Genomic DNA, 19,427 nt, shown 5'->3' on the forward strand with positions numbered 1-19,427 from the left:
CAAAGAGACAACCCTCAGAATGGGAGAAAATATTTGCAAACAAAGTAACTGACAAAGGATTAATCTCCAAAATTTACAAGCAGCTCATGCAGCTCAATATCAAAAACACAAATAACCCAATCCAAAAATGGGCAGAAGACCTCAACAGGTATTTCTCCAAAGAAGATATACAGATTGCCAACAAACATATGAAAGGATGCTCAATATCACTAATCATTAGAGAAGTGCAAATCAAAACTACAATGAGAGGGCTTCCCTGGTGGCACAGTGGTTGAGAATCCGCCTGCCGATGCAGGGGACACAGGTTCGTGCCCCTGCCCGGGAAGATCCCACATGCCGCGGAGCGGCTAGGCCCGTGAGCGATGGCCGCTAAGCCTGTGCGTCCAGAGCCTGTGCTCCACAACGGGAGAGGCCACAACAGTGAGAGGCCCGGATAAAAATGGACTTCAGCCAAAGGAGGCTGTCAGAAAGCACTATAGTTGCTTCTGATTAAAACCAAACTGAACCAAACTTTCTTGCAAAATGAGGTTTACAAAGTAACTAAAAAGTGATAGCATATGACACAGCAATCCCACAACTGGGCATATACCCAGAGAAAACCATAATTCAAAAAGACACATGCACCACAATATTCATTGCAGGACTATTTACAATAGCCAGGACATGGAAGCAACCTAAATGTCCATCAACAGATGAATGGATAAAGAAGATGTGGCACATATATACAATGGAATATTATTCAGCCATAAAAAAATGAAATTGAGTTTTTTGTAGTGAGGTGGATGGACCTAGAGTCTGTCAGACAGAGCGAAGTAAGTGAGAAAGAGAAAAGCAGGTACCGTATGCTAACACACATATATGGAATCTAAAAAAAAAAGAAAAATGTTTCTGAAGAACCTAGAGGCAGGACAGGAATAAAGACGCAGGTGTAGAGAATGGACTTGAGGACACGGGGAGGGGGAAGGGTAAGCTGGGACGAAGCGAGAGAGTAGCATTGACATATATACACTAACAGATGTAAAATAGATAGCTAGTGGGAAGCAGCTGCATCACACAGGGAGATCAGCTTGGTGCTGTGTGACCACCTAGTAGGGTGGGATAGGGAGGGTGGGAGGGAGATGCAAGAGGGAGGAGATATGGGGATATATGTATACAAATAGCCGATTCACTTCATTATACAGCAGAAATTAACACAACATTGTAAAGCAATTTTACTCCAAGAAAGATGTTAAAAAATAAATAAAATAAAATAAATACATGTTTGTTTCTTGAGAGGTGTTTCAGGACTCCAGAAAAAAGAGAACTGCTACTTTGTATTCACTTTGTTTTTAATTTATCTTAAAAGAGAACTCAGAATGAATTGATCACAGAGGATGGTATTTCGTTTCTGAATGTGGTCATGTAAAAATCAATGTACATATAAACGCATCAATCTGTATCAACCGTGCCTGGAGTTTTTGGTTCTTTTTCCCTCCTAGATTAAGTTTTCTTTCATTGAGTCAGTGCTTTAGAGACCTTGAGGGGAAAAAAAAAAATAGACGAGGGTGAAAGCTTAGACTCTGATTAAATCCTACAGATAAATGGCAATTCTTTCTTTCTTTGGTCACTGCAGTGCAATAGGACCAGCATCTTACTGATTATAAGAAAATAAATGCACCAATAAATTGGTCACCACCACCATTAAAACCTGAGCATTTACTGCTAGGAACCCAACAAAGTCCATGAAATCCGTGCAAGAAAATGCTTCTGAAATTGAATGAGTATTGAGTACTGGAACTTTACAAAAAGCAACCAGGAAAACTTCTATAAATGCATCAGGCTTTTAAATTAGCCTTAAAATAATGAACGTCAACAACTGATGGGAAGATACTTTATAGCACAGGGAACTCTACCTAATGCACTGTGGTAACCTAAATGGGAGGGAAGTCCAAAAGGGAAGGGACATCTGTATGTGTATGGCTGATTCATTTTCTTGTGCAGTGGAGGCTAACACAACACTGTAAAGCAACCATATCCCAATAAAAATTAATTAAAAAAAATAATGAACATCAATTTTAAACCTTTTTAGGATATTTTATATCAAAGAATGTGATGAATGTTGCAATATAATTTTACTCTGGTGCAAAAAATATTATTCTCTGTAGACATTACAACATAAAACAAACATGCTTTTATTACCAGTAACAATGATGTGACAAGCCTGATAAATGCAAGTTTAAGATTCCTTTGGGTTTTGGCATCCCTTCGTGCTTATTTTCAAGTTACTAATAGATTCTGTAGGTTTGACTAGCCATCATTTAAGAGTGTCATTTAGTTTGAAATGACAGAAAAGTAAAATGTTCTTAAATGTCCAATTTTTCTCTATTCCCTGACCGAGTTGCTAATGACTAAGAGTAATATCTTTTATTCATGTTGTCTGTGATGAAAATGGTCATCGCCAAATGACGAATATCAAGCGGATATGTTTTCATTTAACACTCTTGAGAAAACTTAACAGGAACCTGGCTGCACTGTTTTAGTTGTTTTTTTTTTAAGAGACTTGGATTGACAGATAAATTCTTCCAACTGAATAGGCCTCAAATATCCCTCATGTAAAACCTAGATGTGTTACATGAAGCTCGCTACAAATGGCTTGGCTTATAGGCTAATTAGTGCACTGAAGACCAACCATGGTTTTACTATTTTCTCTTAACACTACAGAGGTCTCTAAAATGGTGACAGTTGGGGACCTACATGTAAATAGTTAATGACAAAACAATCTATTGCTTTCAAGCAGCATTTTCTTTGAAAGTTATGTGATTGTATTTGAAACACCATACAATAGCCACATTAGGTATCTCTGGGCTGGTCACCATGAGTTTTGAAATATAAATAACATGCTCATATCCCTCACGGTGTCTTGGAGGTTGAAATTTAACTCTTAATATTTTGACTTGCCGTTTGGCAAAATATAACTTTTTTTTCTTTACAAACAGTTCCAAACAAGCATTAGTCATCTCAAAACTTGTACAAAACAATGCTTATCCCTGTTGGAATTCTTTGTTTATTCATTCATTTCTTCATTTATTAATTCATTCCAATTTTTTTTTTTTTTTTTTTTTTTAGTTTCAACTGTATGTCAAGCACTGTGTTACACACAATGGGAACAGTGGTGAACAAGGCAGACAGACCTCCTTTCCTACAAAGACTATAGCAATGGAAATTTAAATAATGAACAATAAATAAGGCAGATGTATACAGTGAGAGAGTGGCAGAAAGGAATAGGAGGATGGATGCTACTTTAGACAGAAGGGTCAACAAAGAAATCAACGACCAGGAGCAGTGATACTGGAAATGAGCTCCCTGGACCAGCAACATCTGCATCACCTGAGACCGTGATGGAAATGCACATCCTTGGCTGCGCCCCACACCCCGCCCCTCCTTTGACCTACTGAATCAGAAACTCCGGAAAAAGCCCAGCTGTCTTGTGTTAACAAGCACCATCTCCCACCTCCCAAGTGATTCTGAAGCACCTCTGCACCTTGAAGTTCCAGTGACTTCTAAGCAACAGTCTACCTTTTGTTGACCCCACCTCTGCCCCCGCCCTGAGCTTCCATTTCTTTGATCCTCAAAGAGAATCTAATTCCTCTTCTCACAGTCTTTCTTAATCCCACTCCAATCAAGTTCACGTCTATACTACTATGTCGAAACTGCTCACGCCAAAATCTCCAGTGACCTCGCTTTGCCAAATCCAAAGGATTTTCAGTTTATGTCTCACTTGAGTTTTTCACAGCATTTGACACAGCTGACCAACCTTTCTTCTTGAAGTACTTTCTTCCCTTGGTTTTTTCCTACCTTACTAACAGATCCTGACTGTTGGCCCCCTTTATCTGCTCCATTTGTAAGTTGCAGGCCCCCAGAGCTTAGACCTAGGACCTTTTTTCTACCCCGTCTGCAGTCACTTCTTCAGTGATCTCACTTAGTTTTATGGGTTTGAGTGCCAACTATATGTTTTCAACTCCCAAACTCAGGTTTCTTATTTTTGACTTTTCCTTAAACTTCAGACTTCCACTTTCATGGAGATATCTAGAGGCATCTTAAACTTAATAAGACCTTAATAGAAGTGATTTTCTCTCTGAAACTTGCTTACGCATCTTGATAAATGACGACTCCACCTCCTGAACTGCTCTAGCCCTAAGTCTTAGAGACATGCTTGACTTCCTTCTTGTTCACCCAACATTCAGTCTTTCAGTATATCCCTCCTGTTGGCTTTGCCCTCAGACTATATCTAGAATCCAGCTATTTATCATCACTACCACTACGACCATCTGGCCCAAGCCACCAACCTGTCTCATTTGGATTATTGCTCTAGCATCCGAATGGGTATCCCTGCTCTCGCATTTATCCCTACAGTCTATTTTCCACAAGCAGAGTCATCCATCTCAATCAAAGAAAAAGGCAACATTTTCACCATAAACTACAAAGCCCCATGTGATCTGGACCCCTGCCAGCTCTCAGAGCTTCTCCTCTACCACCCTCTCCCTTGTTGCCTCCACTCTATTCACACTGGCTTCCAAGCTTTCCTCAAACTAGCAGGCATGCTCCTGCCTCAGGACCTTTGCATTTACTTTCCAACAACCTGCAGTACTCTTCCCCCAGATATTCTTATGGCTCATCTATTACTCCCTTTGGGCCTGCTCCAATGTCTTCTCAGCAGTGTTGTGTGCCCTACTTTACTTTTCTACTTTATTTGTCTTCATAGAATGTATTGCCCTCTGAGATACTGTATAATTACTTATGTAATTTTTTATTATCTATCTCCCCTCACTAGGACTGAAGGCAGAGACTGTCAGTTTTGTTCACTGTTTCATCTCCAGTGCCTAGAACAGTGCCTGGCACTTAGCAGGTTTTTCAATAAATATTTGCAGAAAGAATTAATTTTAGGCTTCAAGTCTTAGATCAAATACTCACTTTCTCAAGGTGAATTAACCCATCCAAAATACCTTTCTGCACCTCCATTCTCTCACCTATCACCTGTTTATTTCTTTATTGTGACTGTGAAGATCTGTACTGTCTTATGTATTTGTGCTATCCTATGTTTTTTACTTGTATGTAAAGTTTTCCTCCCAAACAAACTAGGTTGTAAACTCCAGGACTTCATCTATCCTCATGATGCTTAGTATAGTACCTAATACAGTGGTACACCTCAGATATTTTTCATACAAGTGTGGAAGGAAATAAGGTGTTTCCTCTATGTTCTCTTGATATTTAATTTTCATATCAAACCTCTGAGGTGTATGATGTCATCTCCTTTCTATTTATGAGAATACCAGAGCTCAGGGGAAGCTAATAAGTTGCCCAAAGTTACTTAAAAAGCAAATCACAAAACCCAGGGCAAACTCAAAAGTCCACTCTCTCTCCATGACATTGCTCTACAGGGAAACCAGCCAAAGGGTCAATAGGTTCTCTTTGACATAATACCCTAATACGATGAAAAAGATATTTGGTCCAAGGTGTTATTAATGAATAATGTCTTTATATCTACCCCTACCACTTTACTGTTACTTTAAAAGAGTAATTCAGTATTTTAACCCAAATGAATAATAAAGATATTTAGACCTATGGGAGAAAGATATTTTGGAAAGTAAAGCTTTCATTCTCATTAATGACTCCAAAATGGTAAATAATTTTTTTTGGACTACATTTAGGGGGTGGTGTAGTTGGGGGAGTATTGAATTTGGAATCCAGGTCTGGCACAAATTACACTTTAAGAAGAATCACGTCACCTCTCTGAGTGGCAATTTTCTCATTTAAAAAGTGAGGATCATAGCTATTTTGAAGAACTACAGAGATAAGAGTAATGACAAAGCATTCCAATTGTCTACTGTCACCTTGACATCATTGTCACCCCCTTCTGGGGCATCCTCTGCATTGCACAGAAGGAGCTAGAATAATTCCCACAATCCCCTTCTCAAAGCACCTCCAGGTCGGATTCTGCCAGGGAGAATCAATGGTAGGAGATGGGGAAACAGAAGGGGAAAGCAGGTGATTACTACTGTGAAGAGGCGTTGCAACAGTTGTGAGATTTGCGGCAGCTTCTTGGTGCACCCTGTACATCCCCTGCTTCAATGCTCTAGGGTGAGGTAGTGGGCAGCATTTTCTGGCCCCCTTCCCCTCGGTAGGAGGGGGCGCTGCTCGGGGGGGCTTCCTGGAGCTCTTGAGAGTCACAGCAGCTTTCAGGGAGTGTTCACATCAGCCTGTTCAGGGCTACAGGCTGAGATGATTAGAAACAGCTTCCCTGACCTTTCCTCCCTCACACTTTCCTAAAATAGCACAAGCCTCTAATTCCCTAAATTCATTCACTTTATACTGGAATATATAGAGTGATTGCTGTTTATCCAGTGAAACCCTGAATCCCAAACAATAGTAACCACACATGCAAATGGAGCACTGTCCAGGCCAGCATGGCGCTACACACTTTCAGGTACCCGGTCTCCTTAAATTCCTACAATAGCCCCGTGAGGTAGATGCTGACATTGGGTCCACGTAACTTATGAGGAAACTGAGGCTTAAAGGGGTCACTTGCACACAACTGATAAGCACCACCATGGGGATGAAATAAGCGTCTCAGTTCAGGTTGCTACGGCAAAGTATCGTGGATGGCGTGACTTAAACAACAGAATTTTATTTCCCACAGTTCCGGAGGCTGGAAGTCCAATATCAGGGTGGCCACATGGCCAGATTCTGGTGAGGAGTCTCTTCCGGGTTGTAGACTGCTGACTTCTCCTCGCACCCTCACATGGCAGGAAGAGGGAGGGGAGAGAGCTCTCTGGAGTCCTGTTTACAAAAGCAAGAATCCATTTCATGGGGGCTCCACCTTATGACCTAATTACTTCCCCAAAGCCCCAGCTCCTAATACCATCACACTGAATGTTGAGGTTTCAACCTATGAATTTTGGGGAGGACACAAACATGTAGTCCATAATAATAAGAAAGAAAAAACACTGTACAGAAAAGATGTGTGACCATACAGTCTTTCCCGGCAGAATTTCTCACAAGCATGAGAACAGACTCCTCCTTCTTCAGGGACAGGGTCCTCAAAGTTCCTCTATTCTAGAGTTTCTCAATCCTGACACTATTGATGGTTTGGGCAGGATAATTCTTTGCTTTGGGGGAGGTTGTTGTCCTGTGTATTGTAGGATATTTCACAGCATCCCTGGCCTCTACTCACTAGATGCCAGAAGCACCCCTTACAGGTATGACAACAAAAATGCATTGCCAAATGCCTCCTGGAGGGCAAAACGCACCCTCCTTGCCCCACCCTCCCAGAACCACTGAGTTGGAGACTTCCCGCTCAGGGACTAGAATGGCCATAGATTTAGCCTTCGTTGGGACGCCCTCACTAGGTTTCTTTGCTCTGTAAGAGCAGACAGGCTCCGCAGGGAAGTGCTTTTACAAAACCTGAAAAGAAGATGCAGAGTATTGTTTAGTACACTACTTGGTTAAAAAACTTTGAAACCTACCTACAGCAGAAGGTATGAAAGATGCTCACGTTCATTACGTTAGGGATGTGCCTGCAGCTAGAGTAGGAGAGATGATGAGATTTTTCTAAATATGTTCCTGCTGTGGTTTGACTTATTAGAAAGAGCAAAACCTTTCCAAGCATTTTTTCAAATAGTTTTATCGATTACCATTAGGCAGTGATAATTAGAGTACCTGGTATGTGGAGACTCCCAGTTAAACACGTGAAAGAGATCAAGACAAAGCACATAAAGTCCCTTTCGGAAGACACCAATCCTTTCCGGAATGATGGGGAGGTTTGAAAAGCTAAAAGAATATTCTCAGAACATTCTAGGAATGTTCTCTCCCAAGTGTTCCAGGAATGGGCACTCAAGCTTGTGGGTCCTAAAGCAAAGCACCAAATTGGGAACTAATTCTGAATGCATCCTTGCCCTGCATCCTAGCAGGCCCCAGTCACGTGTTTTCTTGATTACCTTGTTATCGAGGTAATCATCCTGCAAGTTACTCAAATCATAGGCAACGGGACCTTCATTCCCCATGATCAAAGAACTAGCAATCCCCTCTCCCTACTTACTTCTTCCTTAACTTCAACCATCTTCTCCACTCCTGCCCAGGCAAGATCAGTTCTGCCCCAATGGAAAGCAGAAAGAACTACTGATTCAATTAACATCATCCTCTAGGTATGTAAGTTCTTTGAGTTAAGGACTATATTACTCAACTCTAGAATCCCGTAAACATTCAGTCGTTTCTCTAACTATCTGAATAAAATCACTGGGATCCACACCAAACATACTGGGTCTGAACGTGAGGGCAGTGACAGTGGTGCAGAAATCCGAGTTTCAACAACTCCTCAGGGAGACATTTTTGCACAGCAAGTATAACATTTTTTTATACAGCATGCATTCAAATAAATATCTGTTAGTCATTTTAAACTGACTCACATGAAACAAAGAGAGTCCTTCATTGAATGCTGAAGTATAAAGAGATGTTGATTTGAAAAACTGAGTTTTTCAAGTTTAGCATTTCCCTTCCATAAACTCCTGTGATTTGGGTAAAAGCAGAGTACCTTTCAAATTAAAGAACAGTCTAAAAAGCCTTTAGAAATGGATATGACTTTAACATCAGGGCAAATGGCCTCAAATTTCAGTAGACTTTGGAATTTAAGTCTAACATCTGGGCAAACTATTAGTCAACTCTATTCCTCTGAGAAGTGTTTGAGAGCAAATGATAATTAAAAACATCACCAGAAGTTCATTTCATCACCTTCCTAATTTCATTTTAGAGGATCTAAATTTCCTTCTACCTGGATGTCTGCCTGGAGCAATCAAATCATGTCTGTGCCAGCCAGGTGAAGGGGACTGACATGTGAACATACTTCTAAGAGCATCTGAGCTTTCAAGCTTTAAATCACTGAAAGTTTCAAGCCATGTTCCAACTCAAAAGGGACGTGTTATAAATTATAATGTGCAAGGGGGACATAGGAGTGTCTCTTTAAATCAAGTCTAAAAGGAAGATGGCTAAAAGCAATGAAAAGGAGATTTTCAGCACACAACAAACAGAAGGAAATGGGTTTAAACCAGTAAATAAACATCAATTAGTCTTTATAGGAAGGTTGCTAAATTAAATTTAGACTGAAAGGATGAAATTTTTGGAGAATGGTACAATAAAGACTTCATTTTAAATTATAAATTTTCATCTAAAGAGCAAATTATATTAAAGGCCCCATTTTATTACTCAGCACTGTTTTCACTTTATGCAATATTCTGCATTATATTTTAATTAAAGTTATAATTACAGAACTAAACATAATTAGCTTCTTTCTTCCAAAGAAATTGGAAGTGAATTTACTTTATTAAATTTCCAATTTGTTTCCTGCAATGTTACATAGTTTATTCTAATTAATTGAAGGAGAGCTCATAAATATTTTATCAACATGGAAATGTGATTAAAAACTCAAGAATTTTTCCCTTGTTTTTTTTTTTTTTTTAATTTTATACCCTTACTTGTTGGCTTATGCTCAGATGTATGCAGATGAAGTAGAAGGATGAAGCCCCCTGATGCTTAGCATCCAAGCTCGTTGCAGCATTTACTCCTCCATTTTTGTTCCTTTTGGGTCAGCATTTTGAAGTCTTCACAAAGGATGAAAGGGAATTGTCAGTCTGTATTCATCTTTCCTGAGTGGCTACAACAGTCGATACCATAGGTAACCAACAGACATGATATCTCTGTCTGCCTTCACTGCCCCTACAAACCCTTCTAAACTATAAATTCCTCCAGGAAAGGTGTTTTATTTGTTTTGTTGGCTGTCCATCCACAGCACCCAAAATAGCACCCAGCATAGAGTAAGTGCTCAATAAATGTTTACTGAGTGAGTGCATGGACCCAAATTTTCCAAAATGTGTCCCTCTAAAGATTATTTCTAAAACATAAGTATTATAAATATTCATTCAAAGATATTCATGTCAAGTAGGGGAGCATATTTAGCTTCATTCTTTTTGTATTTCAGTTTTATTGAGGTATAATGAACACATAAAAGGGTAAGATATTTAAAGTGTACATATGTTGACTTGATATACATATACGTACTGAAAGGACTCCTTCCATCTAGTTAATTAACACATGCATCACCTTACATATTTACTTTTTCTTTTTTTGGGGGTGGGGTGGGAACATTTAAGTTCTCTCTTAGTAAATTTCAGTTATACAAATACAGTGTTATCAACTATAGTCACCACATTATACATTTGACCCTCAGACCTTATTCATCTTATAGCTGAAAATTTGTACGCTTTGACCAACCTCTCCCTATTTTCCCCACCCCCCCAGGCCCTGGCAACTACTTATCTACTCTCTGTTTCCCTGAGTTAAAAAAAATTCAAACTATACAAACATGACTTAGTTTCTTAACAGAAAGACTTCCAGGAAGGGGATCAAATGTGTACTATTACCCATTCTTATTTGACCAGGAACAATTTTTTTCCTCTCAGAGCTATCTCACGAGACTAGCATTTTGCAGAACATACATTGGGAAATGCTGCTGTATGTTTGTGGGGTTTTGGGGAAAAAAATGTTTAACCCTAAGTACTTGACAGTGTAGTCAGTCGTGTCCCTCAGTTTATGTATGTCATCTTCACTGCCCTGTGGTGCAAGGTCCCCATCTTAATCAACTGACTGATCAATTCACCTCTAACTCCATTTCCTTTTCATTCCCCTAAAGGCACCCATATAATTAGGCTTAATGTGTACACTTTTGTTCTAATATATTGTCATGTTGGGCTGGGGAGGGAGTGGAGGAGAAAAAACTGATACCTCTGAATATTCTTTTTTGTGTATAGTTTGACTTTCTGAAGCCTTTAATCTTCTACATATTAATACACACACACACATATATACATACATACATACATGTATATATACACAAACATACATACAGAAGGAAAAGGGGACGAAAACTGGAAGCTAACTGAACGACACAAATGCAGTTGTATTGATATTTCAAACAAATGCCATAACTACCCTTAAGTGGAACAGAAGAAGAGATAGGAAGGGAGGAAAAGAAGGCAGGAGGGAGGAAAGGAGGAAGGAAAGAGGGAACTAATCCAAGTAATTAGCTCTACACCCTCCGTTTGCAGCAGAATGGGGTGAGGGCAAGAACTGCAAACAATTCTTGAACTGTCTTTAACATGGCTTGTTTTTTTGTAATGGAATGGGCACAGCAATTGTGAAACTATTTTACATGTATTATAAGATTGAGCAACTGAGTAAATTTGATAGCCAGTTTTCTCAATTGGGAAGATGGTAGGTAAAAACATAAAATGAGGAAAGACAAGAAAGAACCCTATAGGGATGGTTTGGAAACGGGGGATATTGATGTGAATTCATAATTTTGAGATGTGCATATGCATGTATAAGTGCCCGGGTTTAAGCATATATGTATGCAAGTGTATGTATATAAATGTGTGCATGCATGCATATGCTTCCAACCTCTATGTCCTGAAAGGGCCAAAACACCACACCCCTGATGCGATGAGCACACCTAGAGCCAAGAGCTAGGATTTAATACCATTCCCCACTAAAACCAACCAGGGATCCTCAGAGCAATAACTATGCCAGGCCTTGGGCAAACAGGTACAAGACAAGCCTGAAACACCTTGTTATGCTATAAAGTAAACGTTCAAACTTACTTTGGGGGCATGTCCCAGACACAGAAGCCAGATTAAAAATGCTCCCGCTAGCCAAATATGGGATGATTTCAGCGCCAAAATAATTAACTATATGTAGTAATATACCAAAAGCCATTTTGGAGAAAAAAAGGAATTCATTATTCCATATTGATAATAAGTAGAGGGAAAGAGAAGGCTCTTGCTTACAACAGAATGCCATATACTACCTAATAAATGTGGAAAGAGTACTGGGATAGAAAATCAGCATTTTGCAATAATTGTAGTAAAAATTGGATCAGGCAAGATTTATGAATGGATGCTAAAATCTAGGAGGGAAACTTGGTGAGGAACAGAATCTGTGAATGCTCTTAAAGTGTCTCCTTGCAGGTTGTTTCTATGTTGCAAGGAAAAAAACATTGACTATATAGTGGAGAAATCAGACAACACCTTGACTAAGTGTTCAGAATTAACACCCTCAATTAGGGGTAGATGAGTGTTCTACCTCCAAACATGACACCTGAGAGGGACACACCGTCATCACCTATACAGTGTCCTGGCCAAGAACGCATAATCTGAATACAATAATGAGGAGCTATTAGACAAAGTCCAAATGAGGCACACTCTATTAAAACAAATGGGTCCACAGGAGGACTGTCATTTTTTTAAGTGTCAACATTGTAAGTAACAAATAAAATGTTCCATATTACAGGAGGCAGAGAGAGGTGACAACAAAATGCTATACCTGACTCTAAACTGGGTGCTGTAATGGAGCAGGAAAAATGTTATAAAAGACATCTCTGGGTCAACTGATATACTTGGAACCTATTAAAACTGTATCAATATAAATTTATGAGATTGGTAACTATATTGTGGTTATATATGACCATATCCTTATTCTCACAGTGAATTCACAGGAAACACACAGTGTTTCCTTATTCACAGGAAACACACAGTGAAATATTTGGGGGTAAATGTCCATGGTTGGTATAAATTATCCTCAAATTGTTCAGAAAAAGAAAATGTTACAGAGAAGGAAAGAGAGATAGCGCACGTGTGCCAATGACAAAAAGGAATAAAATATTTACAGTAAGTGAATCTGGATAAAGGATTCCTGCATATTCTTCACACTATTCTTATTCTTACTTGAAATTACTCTATTTATATTACATTACTCTATATTACCCTATTTATTCCATTTTTATTTACTTCCAAATGAAAATGTTTAAATTAAAAAGACTATGTTTCTTAAAGGAATGGTCTTTCCAGAGTGGTGATAATATTGAAGCTGGGTGATAGGTGTATAAGAGGATCGATATTCTATCCTGTTTACTTTGTATACATTTAAATTAAATTTTTTCGTAATAAAGAGCTCTTTTGTTTTTCAGAAATGATTTGACTTGTCATTGGTTTTTATTTAAACACCTGATTTCATGCGTTGACCTTGGGCCATAGAAGGGCTACACTTCTGAGATATTATAAAACCTCTCTGGCACTTGACAAATGAGTGTCTATACCACACAAAGCATGCCTTCAAACCTGCAGCTTGCACAGCCCTCGAGGGTCTCTAGTCCAAGGCTGGGACTCTGGTCTTTGTTTTTATCTCACTGAGCGCATTCAGTCTCTCTCTCCCTCTCTCCCTCCCTCCCTCTCTGTCTACGAAATTTAGAGACACTTGTTCCTTTGAGCAGTCCATGGTGGTGTGATAAAATAGGACACCTTCTGGCTTCTTCTTCTTCTCCAGCTGTTGTCTTACTTTCTTCTAGTTTTTTTCTTCTTTTTTTTGTCACTTGTTTAATATCACATACCCTCACAGCATAACTATGCTTTTTCAAGACATTTTCACATACAGAACGTCATACTATCTGTAACCAGATATGAACAGATATACATAACCATGCCAACGTGAACCAACAAAGAACCTGGAGAGGTAGCTGATGAATCCAGTGTCACCAGGAGCAGCCCATTTTCCTCTATATGATACACTTGCCTGATTAACAGCATGCTACATCATGAAGTCTGAGACAAATGGCAAAATTATGCATGGTCCATGCCTAGTAATAGTTTCTGTTAAGAGTTTAAACAACAGCACTAGGCTTGTTTTTAGCTGATGATCCACTCCAACACCCATGACTTTTTCTGCTGTGACTATGCATAGCCCAGTTTCCCCAGTCTTGGACCTGTGTCTTTTGCATGTGTCCATATTGATTTCACTTCCATATGAAATATTTACATATGTTTATCACTTTGTCATAATTTAACATGGCATCTGTTTGCTTCAAATGAGTCAGGTCTCAGCCACAGCAGCTTGTCAGATTGGTGTGAGTATCTGACGAGAAGGGGAAACTGCCTTTTGGTAGATTCCCTTAAAAGTGGGTGACTTTATTAATTATTACCTGACATTTCATTATTTTACACTCTGAAATGTGTTTCTGCATGTTTCCTTCATTTCAGACTTAAAACAACCTTGTGAGATAATGTAAAGCAGCTTTGATTATCCTGTTTGACAGCTGTGAAGTCAAAGCCTTGGAAGGTGAAATGATTTGGAAAAGGTCATGAGGCTGAGTCCATGATGACCCAGGTCTCCTGATTCTTAGACACTGTGATCTTTTCATCAAACATCCTGAGTCACATCATTAAAACAAACAGTAAATTGTGATGGCTTTTCAAAGATGCTAGAAACTAATTTTATAATTGAATTAACAGCTACAATTTAATGAGTGTTTAGTATTAATTTAAATATGTATATAAAAGAATATTAAACAGAATATTTTCTGTGGCTTCTAGAAATTAAGTCCCAAAGAGGCAATAGGTAACCCCTTATCAAAAAAGATGGCCAAACTGGTCCTTTGACCCTCACCCCCATCACCAATTCAGCCTGTATGAGCGGAAGACTAGAGTTAGGAGAGACTGGCTGAATGAGGATGGTTGCTGGCCCAGTAGCCATGCCACAGGCCAAGTGAGGGGGTTTCCAGTAAGAGACTGGACAATGAACATAAGATAAGGAGACTAATGTCTCATTCCCTAGCAGACTGCTTTCAGTTCTACAGAAAATCTTAGCATTCCCCACCGCTCCCCCCATCCCTCTCTACACAGTGACAAGACTCATGAAGGAGCTTCACATGTGTCCCCTAAGTTTGGGAGCATTTGTGAAACAAGAGGCTGATATTCATTTCCTGTGAAAGTTTTCTGAAGCAGGAAGGGGATGCTGGCTGGAAGCTGCCCCAGCAAATGGGGAGAGGAGGGGTCAGCAGTGGGGTCAGTCTGCCTGCCCTGTATGGCAAGGTTCCCACACACCCAGTACCTTGGTTACCTGGCTCAAACCGTCCTGATGGGGCCACACCCAAGATCACTTCACGAGGGGAACAGGGGAACCCCATCAGAAATCGGCTGTGGTGTGGGGCCACGGAAGGCAGCAGCTGCTCAGTGTTACCAAACCCTCAACCAACGGGAGATGAACAATGTTCAATAATTGCCCCCAGTGTCCCTGTCTTAGATTGAGTTGCCTAGAGGCAGATATTGAGAAAGGGATTTAGATGTGTAAGACTGAGCATTGCAGACATTTCAGGAGGGACCAGTAAGGGAGGGAATGAAACAGAATAAGGAAGGGGAAAGAATCAAATCAGATGTAGGTAGTCACAGTTAAGTCTAGCCTTGGCCTGATCCGTGGTGAAGAGGGCTCTATGGCATCAACCACACAGCAGAATTTTTCCCTCAGAGGTAAAAAGCTGGCCTTCGTATCCCCATATCAGTCAGTCTGTGCTATTGGCAACTGGAATAGAAGGGTGAGCTTAACCAAGGACGGTCCTCCGGAGAAGGGGTGGGGACGAGTGGCTGTGAGGTATCCAATGTCCAGAGTAACTAGAGGACGTGTACACTGGACCAGTAAAGGGATCCAGTTCAGGAACTAGAAGCATCTGCTACGCTCGCCTTCCTCTAAAGACAATATTCCAAGGTCTGTTCCATGTGGTATTTCAGAGACACTGAGCCCTGGTTACTCATAGTAGTGTCCTGCTCATACGTAGCTTTTATTTCATTTTATTATTTTATTTTTAATTTATTTATTTTCTGGCTGTGTTGGGTCTTCGTTGCTGTGTGCGGGCTTTCTCTAGCTGCGGCGAGTGGAGGCTACTCATCGTTGTGGAGCGCAGGCTTCTCATTGTGGTGGCTTCTCTTGCTGTGGAGCATAGGCTCTAGGCGTGTGGGCTTCAGTAATTGTGGTGTGTGTGGGCTCAGTAGTTGTGGTGCACGGGCTTAGTTGCTCCACAGCATGTGGGATCTTCCCAGACCAGGGATCGAACCCATGTCCCCTGGGTTGGCAGGAGGATTCTTAATCACTGCGCCACCAGGGCAGTCCCCATAGCTTTATTGATAATTATTTTTTTCCTGTCTCCCCATTTCTTCACTTGTACTACCCTCAATCACCTCCCAGATAGGCTAATTGCACCCAAATTCTTCTCTCTTGTTCATTTTGTGGGGAAAACCCAAACTGAGACAATTACCAGGAGGAAATTATTCTTATCACTCAATATTACCTATAGCCATGGTTCCAACTAGATAAACTTAAGGAAAAAGGAATTGAAGATTGTGTTTGGAGAAAAAATAAACAATGTTCTTTCCTGTTTGTATCTCCCTGAAATTTAAGTTGGTGAATGAATTGATACCGATGCATTACCTCATTTAATCCTCACAGCAATTCTCTGAGGTAGATGTAATTATCTCTACTTTACACATAGGGAAACAAGAGGTTCAGAGAAGGTAGGTGTGTTGCCCAAAGTTTCTCAGCTGAAATTCAAATTCAAGTAATGTGACCCTAAAGTCATTGTTCTCATCCAGTAAACCAGATCACTTTCCTCAAGGTTTCAGAAACATGACACAGATATTTGTTTGCTCATTTCTAAAATTAAATGTTGGGCTCCTAAAACAACTCTTCAGACAATGGTGGTGGGAAGAACACTTTTTAATGTGGTGCAGGGGTGCATTTTCCTTTTCTAATATAACCAAGAAGATGAAAAGGGCAGATAGCATGTTCTGTTGTTAAACTGACAGCATTATTGATATTTTTCAAATTATTACAAGAAAGACCCAGCATTCGCATGTTTTATTTAAGGCAGTTCCTGCATTGTTTGGATATTACATTATTTATGTCAAAAATGGTATATTGGATGAACATTTATTCACCCAATAACATTTATTAGTTATAACCAAGCAATTTTAAGACCAGAATAAAAGATTGGAAAATGGAGGGAAATAAACCAGTGTCTTATTTCTCTGGCACTCTCCCTGACATGTAGACATTTTGCTCAAGTTATAAACTACATTCCCAACATTTGCTGTATATGGCTGATACAACTCCCTAGGGTGCTAGCTTCTAGGAATGACTATTAAATCAGCCAGGTAAGTGGAAAGATGTCAATCACGGTTTCCATTCGGGAGGCCATGCTGTACTATGATTAGAGTACAAACATTGGTATCTGTCAGTCTTTGATTTAAACTAGGCCCTGATAGTTATGTGCTATGCAATCTTAGACTAATTACTTATGCTCAAGACTCAGTTTTTCCAACTGAAAACGAGACAATAATAGTTGCTCCCTGATATGGTTTGGGAAGGATCAACAGTATCATGCATACAAAGGGGTTACATGGTATCTGGCAATAGAGCGAGCACTCGCTAAATGTTATGTGTAATCAATAAAATATTTTTTTCTGATTAGAATAGAGCAGAAGGAGGGTACTTAGATGAAAACAAATCCTGTTTATGTCACAAAGATTTGGCCTTTGTAGGCACACCATACTTTCCTTTAGCCACCAGCTAGATGCTATACACAAATTCATTGTACAATGCACATTAGAATGATTGCATTGCTGACACTGTGTACCTGAGACAATGCCACCTATAACATTACCCTATGTGGTGCCTGTCGGGGATTAACCCCTTCCCCTGGGAAAGCAGCTGAAGTAGAAAGGAATTGCAAACACAGTGGAGTGAGAATACATGTCGATTTGGAGTGCTGTAAACTTACACTACCATGAATCTGGGATGACAGCATAAGTCACAGGAAGGAAAGCATCAAATGAATTACACAGCCCTTCCCCAAGAAGTGGCAATAAAACAGTGGAGTACCCTTTGCCATCCCACATTTCACGTATGCTAGAAAAATTCAACTCAAGAATTTTGTGACTTCTTTCGTTTGACATGGATTTATTGAGAGCCTTCTCTGTTGTATAGAAGTCTCTACAGGGCATTGTCAAGTTATAAGGGCAAGCTATAGTGGTTATTTCCATGGATATCTCACAAAATTAAATAGTTTTCCTATTATAAAGGATGGATAACAGAGAGCCAGGTAAAAATAAGTGTTTATTAAACACCAAGTGTAATCACTCTCTAGTCAACACCATTATTTTGTGTAAAATAAGAGTAAATGTCAACCGATTTCATGGCTGCACTTGTGAAAATGTTAATACTCTAACAAGGAAGGATACTAGAAAATCATCCCTCATTAATTTGCTAGAAACACAATGCTTATTCCTCATGGGTGTCTGGGGGCCTCATAATTTAAATATGAAGTGATCTTGCTTCCCAAGCCATTCTAGATGTCGATTATTTTCCTGATTGAGAGATGGCAGAAATGAAACACATGATTCACTCCACATACATATACACATATCCTGATAATTGATCACACTGCTTTTCCCCACTGAATGTTGATACTAACTCAGAATCCTTTTCAACCCAGAATTTCACTACCAGTGTGAGCACATGAATTATATCTATCAAGGATATAACAATCCTTAGAGCTGATGGGGGAGAAGATCCTTTTTAAACTTTTTGACAAACTGAGTTCTTCAACTCCTTAAATTTGTGCATCTGGATACACATTCCACCTATGATTAAAAAAAAAATAGTGCTTTGAATTGAGAACGTTTGTATTTAATCTCATGATTTCAAATAATTTTTAAGATAGCTTTATCTGTATATTCCACAAAGATTTTCATTCTACTTTCACTCAGCAAGGAACTAGAAAAATGTTGGGACAGCCATTGTTTACAAAAGGAGGTATTTGTATCGACCAATCCTCACCTTAGCATACCATGGAAGTGAAACTCCTAATACATCAAATCCTAGGTTCTGATTCTGAGCCCACAGCCTCAAAATCAATATAACATTTTCAATAATTTCCAGAACAAAATCAAGGAACAAAAATACTTTCTATCTAAGATAAAAGCTCTTGCTTGTTTATCTAAAAAGAAAACTTAGTTATCCTCAAAACCCAGTTGAGATATCATCTCCTGTGGAAAGCCATCTTTGCTCATCTCCTTTGACAATTAATCATCTGTTCAAGAGGTTTTCTCCATTCCTTAGAGACATACCCTTATCACTCTGCACTGTGTCCTCTACCAGATGGGGAACCCCTTGACTGCCAGGTGATGTTGGCCATTTCCTTGCCCTCAGCACCCAGCAGAGCCCCTGGCCAAAAGGCTACACTCACTAAATGTTGTTACACTGAAGTAAACAGTATGTTCAGTCACAACACAGGGAGTCACCTTTCTAATCAGATATTCTTGGGAGATATCGTAGATGGTGAAAACGGTAAAGAACAATTGATAAAAGAAGGTCAATAGTGTAGAAGAGAAAGATGTAATCATCCATTCATGACTCAGCAAATATTTATGAAGTGTCTATTATAGAAAAAAGAAGAGAGCATGGAACTCCTGCCTAGTAGGAAATTATCTATGACCCATCACAAGTAAACAAGTTTTTGGTCA

At 39.6% G+C, this 19,427-nt stretch overlaps 1 long non-coding RNA gene across 1 annotated transcript in view; it reads right to left on the reverse strand.

Moving 5' to 3' along the window:
* LOC114484297 (uncharacterized) overlaps window positions 1-19,427 on the reverse strand; it is a 275,416-nt gene that overhangs the window by 151,620 nt on the left and 104,369 nt on the right. The gene's annotated exons all lie outside the window — the stretch shown is intronic.

This window comes from Physeter macrocephalus, chromosome 18 (assembly GCF_002837175.3).
Source record: "Physeter macrocephalus isolate SW-GA chromosome 18, ASM283717v5, whole genome shotgun sequence".
NCBI lineage: Eukaryota > Metazoa > Chordata > Mammalia > Artiodactyla > Physeteridae > Physeter > Physeter macrocephalus.